We start from the raw sequence: 12,823 nt of genomic DNA, 5'->3' as shown, positions 1-12,823 counted from the left end.
GGCCATTGCTTGACCAATTTGCTGTCTGTGAAAGCCTGAGAGAATGTTTTCTCTCTAGGTGACTCTCCTTAAGCACACTCTACATCATTGATCAGTTTCCTCTGTGGCCCCATAATCTCCTTGATCAGAAAATTTGGGACACACCTGAGTTACAGGATGTCACAGCACAGGCTTTCTTATGTCCTGAGTAGTGCTGTGTAGTTCTTATTGGCCTTAAACCTGCCATCATTTTGTATCAGCCTACAGATTGCTGGGATTTCAGATATGTGTCCCTACACCTGGCTTTAGAGCTCTGTTTCTTTTGGAGTTGTCATGACTCCCTGTTTCTTCATAATCCTTATGTTCCTGCTTTGATGTTTGCAAATTTGAGGGCACAGATACCTCTTCTGACCTTTGCAGGTATTCTGTGGGAGGGATTGATCTCAGGGCTACACTTAGCCTGTGATGGTGGTTGTGTCAGTTGGTAATGACTCTAGGTAGGTAGGACTTATTGATCGGCTCTTTAATTGGTGGGCTGGTACCTCTGTTCAGAGGTTGAGTGGGGTCTGCTGTCTGGGCTCCACTGCCTGGTGAGGCCACCAGTTGGGCTCTATAGTTGGAACAAATTGTAGGTTAGGTGCTGTGGTCAGCTCTGATTGGGCAGGGCTGCACAGTGCATTGTCCAGCATGGCAGTACCACTCTGTGGAGGGCAGTGGATTTTCTGATATGTCCTGTTCCACCACCTTGCTGATATCATTCATATATTTGCAAAAAGTCACTTTGCTCCCTAGAACATTCATGAAATAATGCAAGCAAACAAACAAACACCAAAACTACTAAGTGAAGGCAGGTGAATTCCAGAGCCCTTATACTTACTGACCTATAACTTAGTTTTTGCTTTAGCCCATTTGTAAAGCCAGCTTTGTTATAGGTTGAAGTGATAAAACAAAAGGAAAACACCTTTCATTTTATGGTGCTAACAAGATGCTCATAAAATTTGCTTTCTACTTTCACGCACATATGTCCTTTTTGCACCGAAATCTTTACTTTGTGATTATTTTATTACTAAAATACATTAGATGTGTTAGAAACTGTATTTATTACATGTGTTTGGGTATTACAGATCTATTCTTGGTCATTAATACATATGATTTGTATCCTAAAATTTACTATCTAAAACATGTGGCTGTTTTTCATAGCCACTTTCTTTTAATTAGCTTTCCTACGCCAAGGCTTAAGCAAGAACCAAAAGACAATAGGAACATTTAAAAAAATGCAGGTATCACAAGCACCAATTGAATTCTTTGAGAAGCAGATGGTAAGTCATGGAAATCAGCACTATTCTGACTCCTCATACAATTTCACTGCTTACTCAGCCCAAATTTTAGGGTTTGTCACATCACCCACTAGCATCCTGTGTTCCCTATAACTTAATGGTTAAGAAAATGGGCTTTGAACTAGTGTTCGGGGTTCAGTTAGAGCTGATCTCTACCACTGACTTTATGCTAAATACATATCCTGTCTATACTTCAGCTTCTTCATCTGTAAAATTGACATAATAACCATCTGTGGTAGGCAGAGTAGTATCTCTTCCTCCCAAACAGTATTCATGTCCTAATCCTTGGAACCAATGAACATGTTAAGTTCCATGGCAAAAGCAAATTGCAGTTGGAGATGGAGTTATTATGGCTAGTCATCTGACCTTAAAATAGGGAGATTGGGGCAGACGTAAGAAGATGATGGTGGAGTCGCGAGTTACTCAGGAGGAAATTAAGAAAGAGCCAGAGAAGCGACCTGAGCATGAGAAGACATGTCCACTGCTACTCCAGGTCTTCACCACCAACAGTGGTCGGCACCACCATATGGACGCGTTCTCCTGCTGCAATGTCCTGTCCAGTGAGCTGTAGATCTACACCTGGATGGATGCACCCTGGAAAGAACCAACTATCTTAGTAAAAGAAGTCTACACAGAAAGCTAGAAAGAAGGGCACACATTTCAATTTCACAATTATTTTCATGGATCTTAAAAGACCTGGATATTTTTACTTCAGACCCTATTATATCAGACATTTCAGGTTTGTGATTTCGTTTCTTCTATGCTATTATAGTCTCCTGCATTTGTTCTGGGTGGGCTCAAGGCCTGAGAATGCATTTTGCTCCTTCTCTTTGTCATTTTGTATAGCACTGTCTTCTGACCTTTGGTGTAGAGCTTTGGTACAGTTACTACCTTAGTACCAGATCTACCAAGTTCAAACTTGTCCAGGTGGGTGTGGCTTGGGTCTGGCTGCTCTGTCCCACTTCTTCCTGTTGCAACCCTTGGAAGTAAACTTACTGTGCCTCTCTGGCAAGATGTTCTGCTCCTGGATCAGCTGGGTGGGTCTTGCCTCTAGCCTGTCTTCAGGGAGTTCTGCTGTAGGGTTCCACGGGGTCTGTTTAAGGGAGGAAATTCCACACACATGCCTGACCTGGGTGCTGGCAGGAGTGAGGGTCCAGAGGGCCCCGGATAGTCCCATTCACACCAAGACCTGGCTATTGAGCTAAGGAGACTGGCAGCACTGTGTCTGGCAGAAAGAGGATGGATGATTTTTTGACTCTGCAGTCACAGAAGTTCCAAATAGGTGATTACTTGGACATAGCGATTACCCCTCCAAATTAGACACCACTTCCTTCAGGGTATATGAGACCATATTAAATTTTATCTACTTTCTCTCAAATTTATTTTTCACCCAATTGTGTAAAATAAATTTACATAATTTTCCTCTCCTGAAAAAAATGGGGAGATTATCCTAGATTTTCTGGGACCCCCTTGCAATCACAAGGTCCCTAAAAGTAGAAGCAGACAATGAGATATGTCTCTGGAAGATGGTCAGAGAAAAGCAAGGTTCCTGCCTTTGAAGATAAAGGAATGTGAGTGCCTATTAGAAAGAAAAAGGGGGAAAGAAGCAAACATTATTTTCTAAAGTCTCCAGAAAAGGATATAGCTCTGTTAATACTTTGTTTTTAGCTGCTATATGTAGTGTTCAGTATCCTACTTTTTCAATACTGAAGATTTAACTCAGGATTTTCGCACTGAGCTACATCCCAGAAGACTTTTTATTTTTTATTTTGAGAAAGGGTCTCATGAAGTTGCTAAGTTGAACAGGTTGGGCTTCTGCCATCCTTGTGTCTCAGTGTCCCAGAGTGTAGGAATTACAGGCATTTTGCCACCCCACCTAGCAGTGTGAGAATCTTGCTTATAAAACTTCAAGAGTAATAAGTCTCTACTGCTTAAAATACCAGATTGGTAGCAATTTGTTATTGTAGCAATAAAAAACCAACGTACTGTCCTGTAGGATTATTGTGAAGGTTAAACAATGTAAACATTTAGGACAAGCCTGAGGTAGGGTAAGCACTGAATCAATATTAGCCACTATGAGTTTGCTGGTACTTTGTTTTTCCTTCTATCTTTGCCAATTTGTCATAGTTGGATTTCACCCAACAAGGTCACCTTCCTGACAAAGACTGTGGCCCTCAGAATTTCCTTCTCTCCAATAGTCCAGATTCAGCCTCCAGTACTGTCCATTCTAGTACTCTCACCACCTTGTGGCTCTCATGGCATCCTGGCTCAGGCCAGTATATCTTGGCTGTGACTTTGGAAATCCTGCTTCTCCAGCTATAGGAGAAGCAGCAACCTCAGTTTCCTGATGAGCCTGAGGGAAGTTGTTAGTTTTCATTTTGTTCAGTTTTATGTATTGTTGTAGGGACTGGAGTGCCAACTCGTAACTTCTTGATACTTCAGAGTTGAAATAGCACGAGTGTGGGCAATGCTGTCTTTACCTCATGGTTTTAAGGATCTATTTTAGAAGATGTGTGGTTTTAGTAGGATAAAGTAAAGGTATTGTAACAATGTGTGATAATTGCATTATTTTCCACATTTCACTTTTAAGGGCAGAATATTAATGGTCCTGTGGTTAGAGATGAATGGATACTTCATCCATTTGTAGTTTATTCTTATTTGTTCTACCAAATAAGAACTTCTTTATAGCCTACATGCTAAGATTGTCTTGTTTGTCAGCTTAGCTACTAAGCTGTATTTTTCCTTGGTTAATGAATAACAGAAACAATTTTTAGAATAGTGAAATCAGCTGACACCCAGGTCCTAGGTAAGGAGCTGGTGCCTGGTGTTTCCTTTTGGTTGGGTTTCCAAAAACTATTAAATCTTCAACCTCAAACTTTTAGAGATGGAGTAATCCCTCAAACCTTGTCCAGAGCCTTTGCTGAATCAAGACAAGAGACAGAAAGGATCAGCAGGGGAAGGACCAGTGCCTCCAAAGGAAAGAAAAACTCTACTTTTAAAGCACAGATGAGCTTTTGGAAATTTACCAGGCTCAGAGAACCCTGAAACATCTTTAGAAGCCAAGTCCCACTGAATAGTGGAAGGCTGTATGTAGGCCTGGCACCAGAGCCTGGCTGGCACCAACCACCCTGTAAACAACTCTTCAAACATGTACATCTGCATACATGACATTAGACTCTCAATACATTTAATTAAATACTTGTCAATGGAGGAAATGTTTGCTTAGTCAGGGGATGTGATGTCAGCCCTGGCCTTTCTGATGGGGAAGCAGTTTCCGCTGACACCATGTATGCTCTTCATTTTTGGGGCTTGATCCTGTCTTTCTGGTTCAGACAAAATTCCCTCTTGAAAGCTGCATAGGCTGTGCCAAGCTGTGGGCCATGTGATCAGCTTGCGTAGCTAAAGAAAAATATCCAGGGTTTGAGCACTTTTCAAACCCAAGAAAATCTCAGTGCTTTTTAAAATTTTTCTTAAGTCTTAAACTATTTGTGCTTGAAACTTTTTAGAAAATGATTGCATCTGAGAAAAAAAGAGTGAGGTAGTGCTGATATTTAAAAAAAATTTTCCTGAAGAGTGGACATATTTTTCAACATTTCAATGAATATTTATAGAACAAGTATTACTACTGATGCCATATATGTGTAATAATGTGTGTCTCTGTCCTTGTTGACAGAAATGTTTAATTATAAATCTCTGTGAGTGGAACAGCAATGAGGGATTTGGGTATATACTATCAAAGCATGGAAGAAGAGAGGAAAATAAGAGAAAGGAATAAAAATGTTGCAGTCATTCTTTAGAAAAGCTTGTGTGAAAGGAGAAAACTGTTTCCTGAGAAAATTTCCCACAAGTCATTTCCAATGGCTCATGACCCACAGGATCAGGTAGAGTCACAACAATGACCCCACTTCTCTGGTACCAAATTCTGTCTTGGTGACGCTTCTCTTACTGCTGAGACAAAATGCTAGACGATCATAATTAAGGGAGGAAAGGTTTACTTAGCTCACAGTGGAAGTTTCTGTCACTACTCAGCTGGCTCCAAGGCAAGCAGGCTTGGCACAGGGACAACAGTTCAAGGTGGCAGAAGATAGCAAAAGCAACAAGAGAAAAAGAAGGCCAGAGCAAGCCTCTTTTTCTTCTTTATATTGTAATCATGCTACCCTCACCCAGGGGTTGTAGCACTCCCACCATGTCCATTGCCTCCTTTTGCACAGGATGAGAATGTTTACAAACTGAGGACCTTGGCCCACTGCTGAGTCCTTATAAACTTCTCAAGTTGACACAATGTTATCAACATATCAACCATTACAATCCACCCCGTGTCAACTTGGAAACTAATTTCTTTAACCTGGTTCCAGATACAAAGACATGCTTATTTTTATTGTTTCACAACTTGAACATAACACAGGTTGAACAATCCTTGAGAACCAGTATTAAGTCTACCAACATTATATTGTACTAAATCTATAACATTCTTCCCCTGACTCCCCAAACACTTGTGCACATCCCTCTATACAGAAGTCATTTGTCTATCTGAAAAAGTTGCCAAAGTCCTAACACTTGCAGCATTGCTAAAAAGTCTAAGTCCCATGTCTCTGCTGAGATGTAAGGCAAACTCTTAGCTTCCAGCTCCTGTACAAATGAAAAGTTAGACACTTCTAACATTCAACAGCACAAAATAAACATTTTCATTCCAAAAAATACAAACATGGGAATACAAAGCATTGGGACTAAAGCAAGTCCGAAACCCTGGAGGACAAACATAAAGTCCTGTAGTTCCACGCCCAACATCTGAAGCAATCTGTGGTAAATTGTGAGATTTGAAGGACTTGAGCAGTCACCTCTAGGGCACTTCTGGTGGTTATAGCTCCCACAACTTCTCTCTTAGGCTTGCTTTTCTCCCTCCATGCAACTTTCCTTACATGATCCATGTTCCTGGCTTTTCCAACCTTCTGGGATCTGTACTTTCAGCTTCTCTTTCACAGATTCACACAGTGCCCTCTCAGTGGCACACTGCCTGGCCTCCCCGATCTTCTGAAATCAAGGTAGAAGCCTTTTTAATCTCAGAACTCTTGCATTCTGCATATACCTAAAGCAAGCACCATGTGGCTGATGTTAAGGTTTTCTGCTAGCTGTAACAGTAGTCAGGCTTTCTTCTGTCTTGGCTGTAGGAGTTGAGTGCCTGAACTGCTCTGCAGCTTTCTCCCTAAAGTGAGGCCTTTCACTTTTGCAGCTTTGGGGCTGCAAAAGGTGAAGATCTGGTGCTTCTTGTGATGCTTTCAGGCCATCCTTTCTATTCTCCTGTTTCTTCTCTGCAATCAAAATTTCCTCAGATCTATCTTTGCAGTCCACAGCTTCACTGGAACTTCCTTTCTGGCCAAAATAACATTTTGAATCATTCTTCTGAGCTCTTTGTTCTTAATTCTCAACATAGATCTGGCTAAAATCCCCAAGAAGTAGCCATGCCACCTCCTCAGTATTAGACTGCCTTGAAATTTCTTCTGCCAGATTAATTAGTCTTTCACCATTAATCTCAGTCTCAGACAAAGTTTCTGGACACAAGCACTATGCAGACACTCTCTGCTAAACCATAATACACATTGGCTCCACACATGTACTTCCAATAAAGCCCTTCTTTCTAACAGAAACCTCTGGAGCCCGGTCTTTACTAGACGGATTTCTATCAAACTGTTGGTCTTCTGAGTTCTGACCAGAATCTCCCACGCAGAATAGCCTAAGGCATACCATCTGTACTCTTTCAGGTGACATCTTCAAGCTTTTCTAAACTTTTTCCACAGGCCATTTCCAAAGGCTCTTGAACCACAAGGTCAGGTAGAGTCACAATAATGACCCTTCTTCACTGGTGCCAAATTCTGTTTTGGTTACTTTTCTTTCATTGCTGAGATAAAATACATGGCACCCAGAATTAAGCAAGGAGAGGTTTATTTATGTTTGTGAATATTTCAGTTGGCTGTAAGACAGAGGGGCAGCAATTCAAGATGGCAAAAGACAGCAAATGCAGCATAAGAAAAAGGGAGGATAAAACCAACCTCTTTTCCTCCCTTATATTGTGTGCCCTCTATCCTTCCACACCATCTCCCTGCCCTCCTCTTCCACAAGCTGAGGATGTTTACAAAGTGGGGACCCTGGCTCCCCACTGAGTTAAGTGGCTAAACTTCTCAAATTGGCACAATGTATCAACCAGTATAGGAGTTGAGGAAGAAAGGCAAAGATGCCACTGAAATCATTGACCACCCAGTAAGGTTATGAACTGGCATAATCTGAAGTGATGATTTGGGTGGATGGATGTGCAGAGACTGCAAATAGAGGACCTTTATTCAGCTGACACTGATCTGGCTATTACTCTGTATACTGCACATATGTTGAATAACAGTGGTGGTGGTGGAGGGGGGAGGACGAAGGAAACATAATTCACTCTGAAAGCTTAAAAACTGGGCACATTACCTATACATAGGCAACTCAAGGTTTAGCTTAGGGGTATAACCTGGGTAGTTTATTTCTTTTATATTTTTTAAATTTATATATTTCATACAGGGTCTCATTACATAGCTCGGACTTATAGTGATCCTCCTGTTTTAGCCTCCCTGGTGCTGGGATTGCAGGGGTGCACCACCACTCCCAGACTCAGTGGCTAGCTCAGCACACCCAAGGGCAAAGCCAGTGCAGCATCTGGTGCTGGGGATTGAACACCAGTCCCTGTGCCTGCCTAGACAGGTGCTCAGTTTGCTAAACTATCTTACCAGCCCTAACCTGGTTAGTTTGAATTCTGATTGTAAGGTGTTTATTTTTTTATTTTTCAGTAAGGGTCTTCTACAGGGTCTCACTACATACATCGGACTCATAGTGAGTGATCTGCCTGTGTTCAGTCTCCCAAGTGCTGGGATTACAGGTGTAGGCCACCATGCCCAGACTCAATCACCATCTCAGTGTACCCTGGGGGTAGGGCCTGCACTGCACCCTGGGGATTGAATCCAGGCTGCTGCGTCTGCCTAAAACAGGTGCTTTAATCCGCTGAGCTATTTGACTGGTCTTTGTGAGGTGTTCTGAAGGTGGTTGGAGAGATTGCTAGGAAATCACAGAGGAGTCAACACACCATGTGAAGACAGAGGAAGTGTCCTGGAGAAGAGCTTGCCTCAGCTGCACTCTGATGATTGTAGGAAAAGCAGAAGAGTAGAAGGAAGGAGGAGGACAAAACAGGGAGCGGAGTGAGAGCAAGGGACTGATTTAGCTAGGGCTGATAAGGGATTTCGTAGGGAAGGTGATGATTGATATGAGTCATATGTGATTGTAATGCTAACACAGAAGAAATCAAGAAGATATGAATCGAAGTGGTACCATTCCTTACCCATACCCAACTCAAGTAATGTTTTAACAGCCTAGGCCAGAGTGTGGAAATCAGTGGTAATCACCTCCCAAAGAAGAAATAAAACAAACGCAGAACAGAAAATGGGAAGACACACTGGTAAGCCAAGAAGGCTACTCTGGCTTTTCACAAGGCGCCATCTTTGTTGGGAGGACCATGTTGCAGTTCAAAGAGGCTCTTTGAGCCTAAGCTTTAGAGTACTTATGGGCTTTTGCTTCTAGTAGCTCTCATTGCATAATATCTGCTGCTTCCTGGCTTGATTCCTTTCTTTTATGCTGTGTTTTTATAAGCTTATGTACTTCCTGAAACTTAGGGTCCTAAATAAATTTGAGCCTTCGGCAGCATTTTAGGTTGTCCAATTCCTTTGAGTGGCCATCAGTGTTTTCCTTTAATACTTGAAAAAGTTTGCACAGCTTTCTCTTGGACTGTACTCCCTCCCTCCATTAAGCCACCTATATTCTTCTACAGTGTTACCTAGATTTATTGAGTCCTTGCTCATATTAGTGGCTGTTTTTCTAGTTGCTTTTTAATCTATGTTCTTAATATTATTAAATTTAATTACTGAAGACAAAGCCCTACGAAAACTCATCCCAGTTATTTGAATATTACATAGAGTGCTGTGTACATGGCAGAAGGGTAGCTGAAGACGTACACTTCATATTCCTCTTCTAGAGTTTATTAGTAATATTATATGGCTCACACAAGAAAATTCTTGTTTAAAAACTATGAAATGTGAAGTAGTTCAGGTTACTGTAATACAATTTCTTGACTTCTCATTCTGTGTTGAGTAAATTATAAGTCTTTTTAAAGCCCTTTAAAAGAAATCTCCTTTCTATAAATTCTCTGTCTCTACAGTTAGTTCAAACTCGTTTTTGTCTCTCTTTTTATAAATATACATTTTTTAATTCATTTATTTATTTGATACAGGGTCTCATTACACAGTTCAGACTTGCAATGTTAATCCTGTCTTAGTCTTCCCAGATTACAGGCGTGCACCACCACGCCCAATCTCAGGGCCAGCCTGGCACATCCAGGGTTCCAGAGCTAGCATGGCATGTGGTACTGGGGATCAAACCTGGGACCTTGTACTTGCCAAGCAGGTGCTTAGACTGCCTAGCTAGCTCTCCAGCCCTGTCTTTGTATTTTTTCTTGAAATTTTCTTCTTTTTCTACCTTCTTCTCTGTCAACTGCATTGTGTATATTATCAAAAGTGTTCCTGAAGTCCTATGTCTTATGAAATTTTTTCTAATTATCTTGATTGCACATGCTTTCTTTTTTGTGTTGCATGTTGATTTCACTTTTGATTCTTTAATCTTTAATTAATTCATATATTTAGTGTCTGCAATGCTTTATCCTTTAGAGGACAGGGATCCTTTCTATCACTTCTTTTGTATTATGGATAGTGCATAAATAAACAGTTGCTGATTAATAATTAATTTGAAAAAGTACTAATCTGAAATAATTGCATTTGGGGCACACTTTGTAAGCATCTCTTTTCCCCAGGGGAAGAAATAAATTTGGATTGATTAGACTGACAGATGCTGAAAGAATTTAGTTCAATTAAGCAAATCCTTATTAAGTTCTTGAACATATGGGTAAGTGCTGAATAAATATCCATTTGTTCACTTATTCAGTCTACAAATATTTATTGAGTATCCACCATTTTCCCAGTACTGTGTTAGGTACTGTAGTAAATGTTTACTACTATTATACATTTACATTTTGAAAATCTAAGCAGGAATCTGACACGGTCCTCATCTTTAGTTGGATTTACTTACATGATCAATAGTCATTCCATTGGAAAATTATAAAGCATCACAGGAAATTAATAGATATTCTTTTGGACGTATGAAGAAAGGAACAATTCATTGTGATTCAGGTGGTTCATAAAATGACTTGTACTGGGGGTAACACAGAAAAAAATGACACATCCTGGAATGAAGCATTATTATACATGTCTGCTTTATGTTGTTAAAAATTATCATGCTGGAATGTTTTCATTTCCAAGAAGAGGATTTGTAGTTTTTCCTATTTCCCTAACTACCACTAAAAATTCTATATATTAAGTACATTAAAATATTAAGAATACTGTGAAAAATAGAAAGAAGAATACAGACAAGCTAGAGACCTTGGAACCTGAAGAATGACATGTTCATGAGTTCTTTGGGTTTTTTTTTCTACCTTATACATCTCAGACTTGGAGCTGATAAAGTTGGCAACTTATAAATGCCAGTGGATCCAGAGAGGCCTCAAGAAAAGACTGCTCTCTCTGGCCACACAATAGGAAAGGGATAGTATAGCAAGAAAGAGAACTGTTAGAAGGGAACCACTCCACTACAGCCAAACATCACAGAAAAAACAATGGTCAAATTTTCACCTGTCTATAAAAGCAGATGTCTTCCGTAACAAGGCTGTGTAAGATATCCTAATACTCATGAAAGGGTGGTGTCAGTCCAAGTAGGACTTTTATTACCATCAGTCAATAATGAGCTTTCCCTCATCCTCACCATCCCCCATCTCTGATGTTAGTAGGGACCACATGGGGAGTTTGAACCTGTGTACTAAAGGGCACTAATTCACCCCTTCCCTTACCTCTTTGTATGGTGTGAAATGGGAGTCAGGACTTTCACCCCTTGCCCAGCAGAAATGAGGCCATCACCAGAATGTTACTGAAGACCACGTGGGAGTCTTGAATCCTTCACTCAAAATTTATGAGGAAAACACTTCCTCCTCTAGTATGGCTGGAAGCCAAGTGCAGCATATGAACTTGGCATCCGTGTGGCAGTGATGACGCAGTGCCCCCTCTGCCCCTGTAATTGGTATCAGAGAAGACTAGCAATAATAGAAGGCTTAAATAAGTTCAGACTCTCATAATGTAGTACAAACATTTCTAGGTTTCAGCTGAAAATTACTTGTAATATCAAGAACTATAAAATTTCAAACAATGAAAAAGATGCTCGATAGATGCCAATACCACGATGGCAGAGATTTCAGAGTTACCTAGTAGAGATTTTTGAGTACCCACAATTACAAACATGCATAAAACAGGCAAATAAACTGTCGCGCACGACCTCGCCAGCAAGGACGACGCAACACACAGCTCTTTCTTCAGCGGTTTATTCAGGCTCCTAACAGTAAGTTTCTTATGCTCTCTCTCTTTTCCCTCGAGCCCTCGGCCTATATATGATACCGAGCCCAATCACAGTGCGCCAGGTGGGGATTGCCCATGGGTCCAGCCTATGCGAAAGCAAATCATGACAGCAGCCCTGGCCATATAAGGAGTTGTTGTGCACAGAGAGCGCTCACCCGCTGGGGGGTGGAAGGCGGAAACCAGCGCCATCCTGTAGGCACGGTCCTTCGCAGCTCTCCACAATAAACAAACAGACAAATAGAAGAAATCCATAAAAGAGATACAAGTCTCATAAAAGGAATAGAATAACCAGGCTGGGGCGATAGCTTGGTGGTCTAAGTGCCCGCCTGGCAAGTGCAAGGTCTTGTGTTCTATCCATAGTACTGCATGCCATATTGGCCCCAGAACCCTGGAAGTACCATGCTGACCACTGAAACCAGGCATAGTGGAGCATGCCTGTAATCCCAGCGCTGGGGAGGCTGAGATAGGAGGATCACTGTGAATCTGAGCAGTGTAGTGAGATCCTGTACCAAATACATAAATAAATAAATAATTTGTTTTTTAAAAAAAGCACTCAAAAATTGCCTGAAAATTCCTCAAATTTAATAAAAGATACAAATACAGATTCCAGAACCTGAACAAACTTCCACTAAGATAAACTAAAATCGTTCATTGCCAACACATGTCCTAATTAAGTTTTTACGCTAAAGACAAATAAAATATTTTCAAAACAGCCAGAGAAAAATGATACTTTTCACATAAGGCTAAAAAGATTAGAATGAAAGGGGATTTCTCATCAGAAACCATGAAGCCAGAAATTAAAATGGCACCCTATTTTTCAGGTACTAAAAGAAAGTAAAAATTGACTCAGATTATTTATTTGTTTGTTTGATTATTTGTTTTTTGCAGTACTGTGGATTGAATCAGGACCTGTTTCTTGCCAGACAGGTGCTTATGTTGCTGAGCTATCTCCCTGGCCCCAACTCAGAACTTTAT

At 40.8% G+C, this 12,823-nt stretch overlaps 1 protein-coding gene and 1 pseudogene across 2 annotated transcripts in view; both read left to right on the top strand.

Annotated features, from left to right (window-relative positions):
- The window catches only part of Cpq (carboxypeptidase Q), a 610,322-nt gene that overhangs the window by 16,021 nt on the left and 581,478 nt on the right, over positions 1 to 12,823 (top strand). The window lies entirely within an intron of this gene.
- LOC105743561 lies at positions 1,708 to 2,672 on the top strand (annotated as a pseudogene).

The sequence above is a fragment of the Octodon degus genome, unplaced genomic scaffold (genome assembly GCF_000260255.1).
Source record: "Octodon degus isolate 3935 unplaced genomic scaffold, OctDeg1.0 scaffold00134, whole genome shotgun sequence".
NCBI lineage: Eukaryota > Metazoa > Chordata > Mammalia > Rodentia > Octodontidae > Octodon > Octodon degus.
The sequence above is the reverse complement of the archived record's forward strand: the minus strand, read 5'-3'. Positions and strand labels throughout refer to the sequence as shown.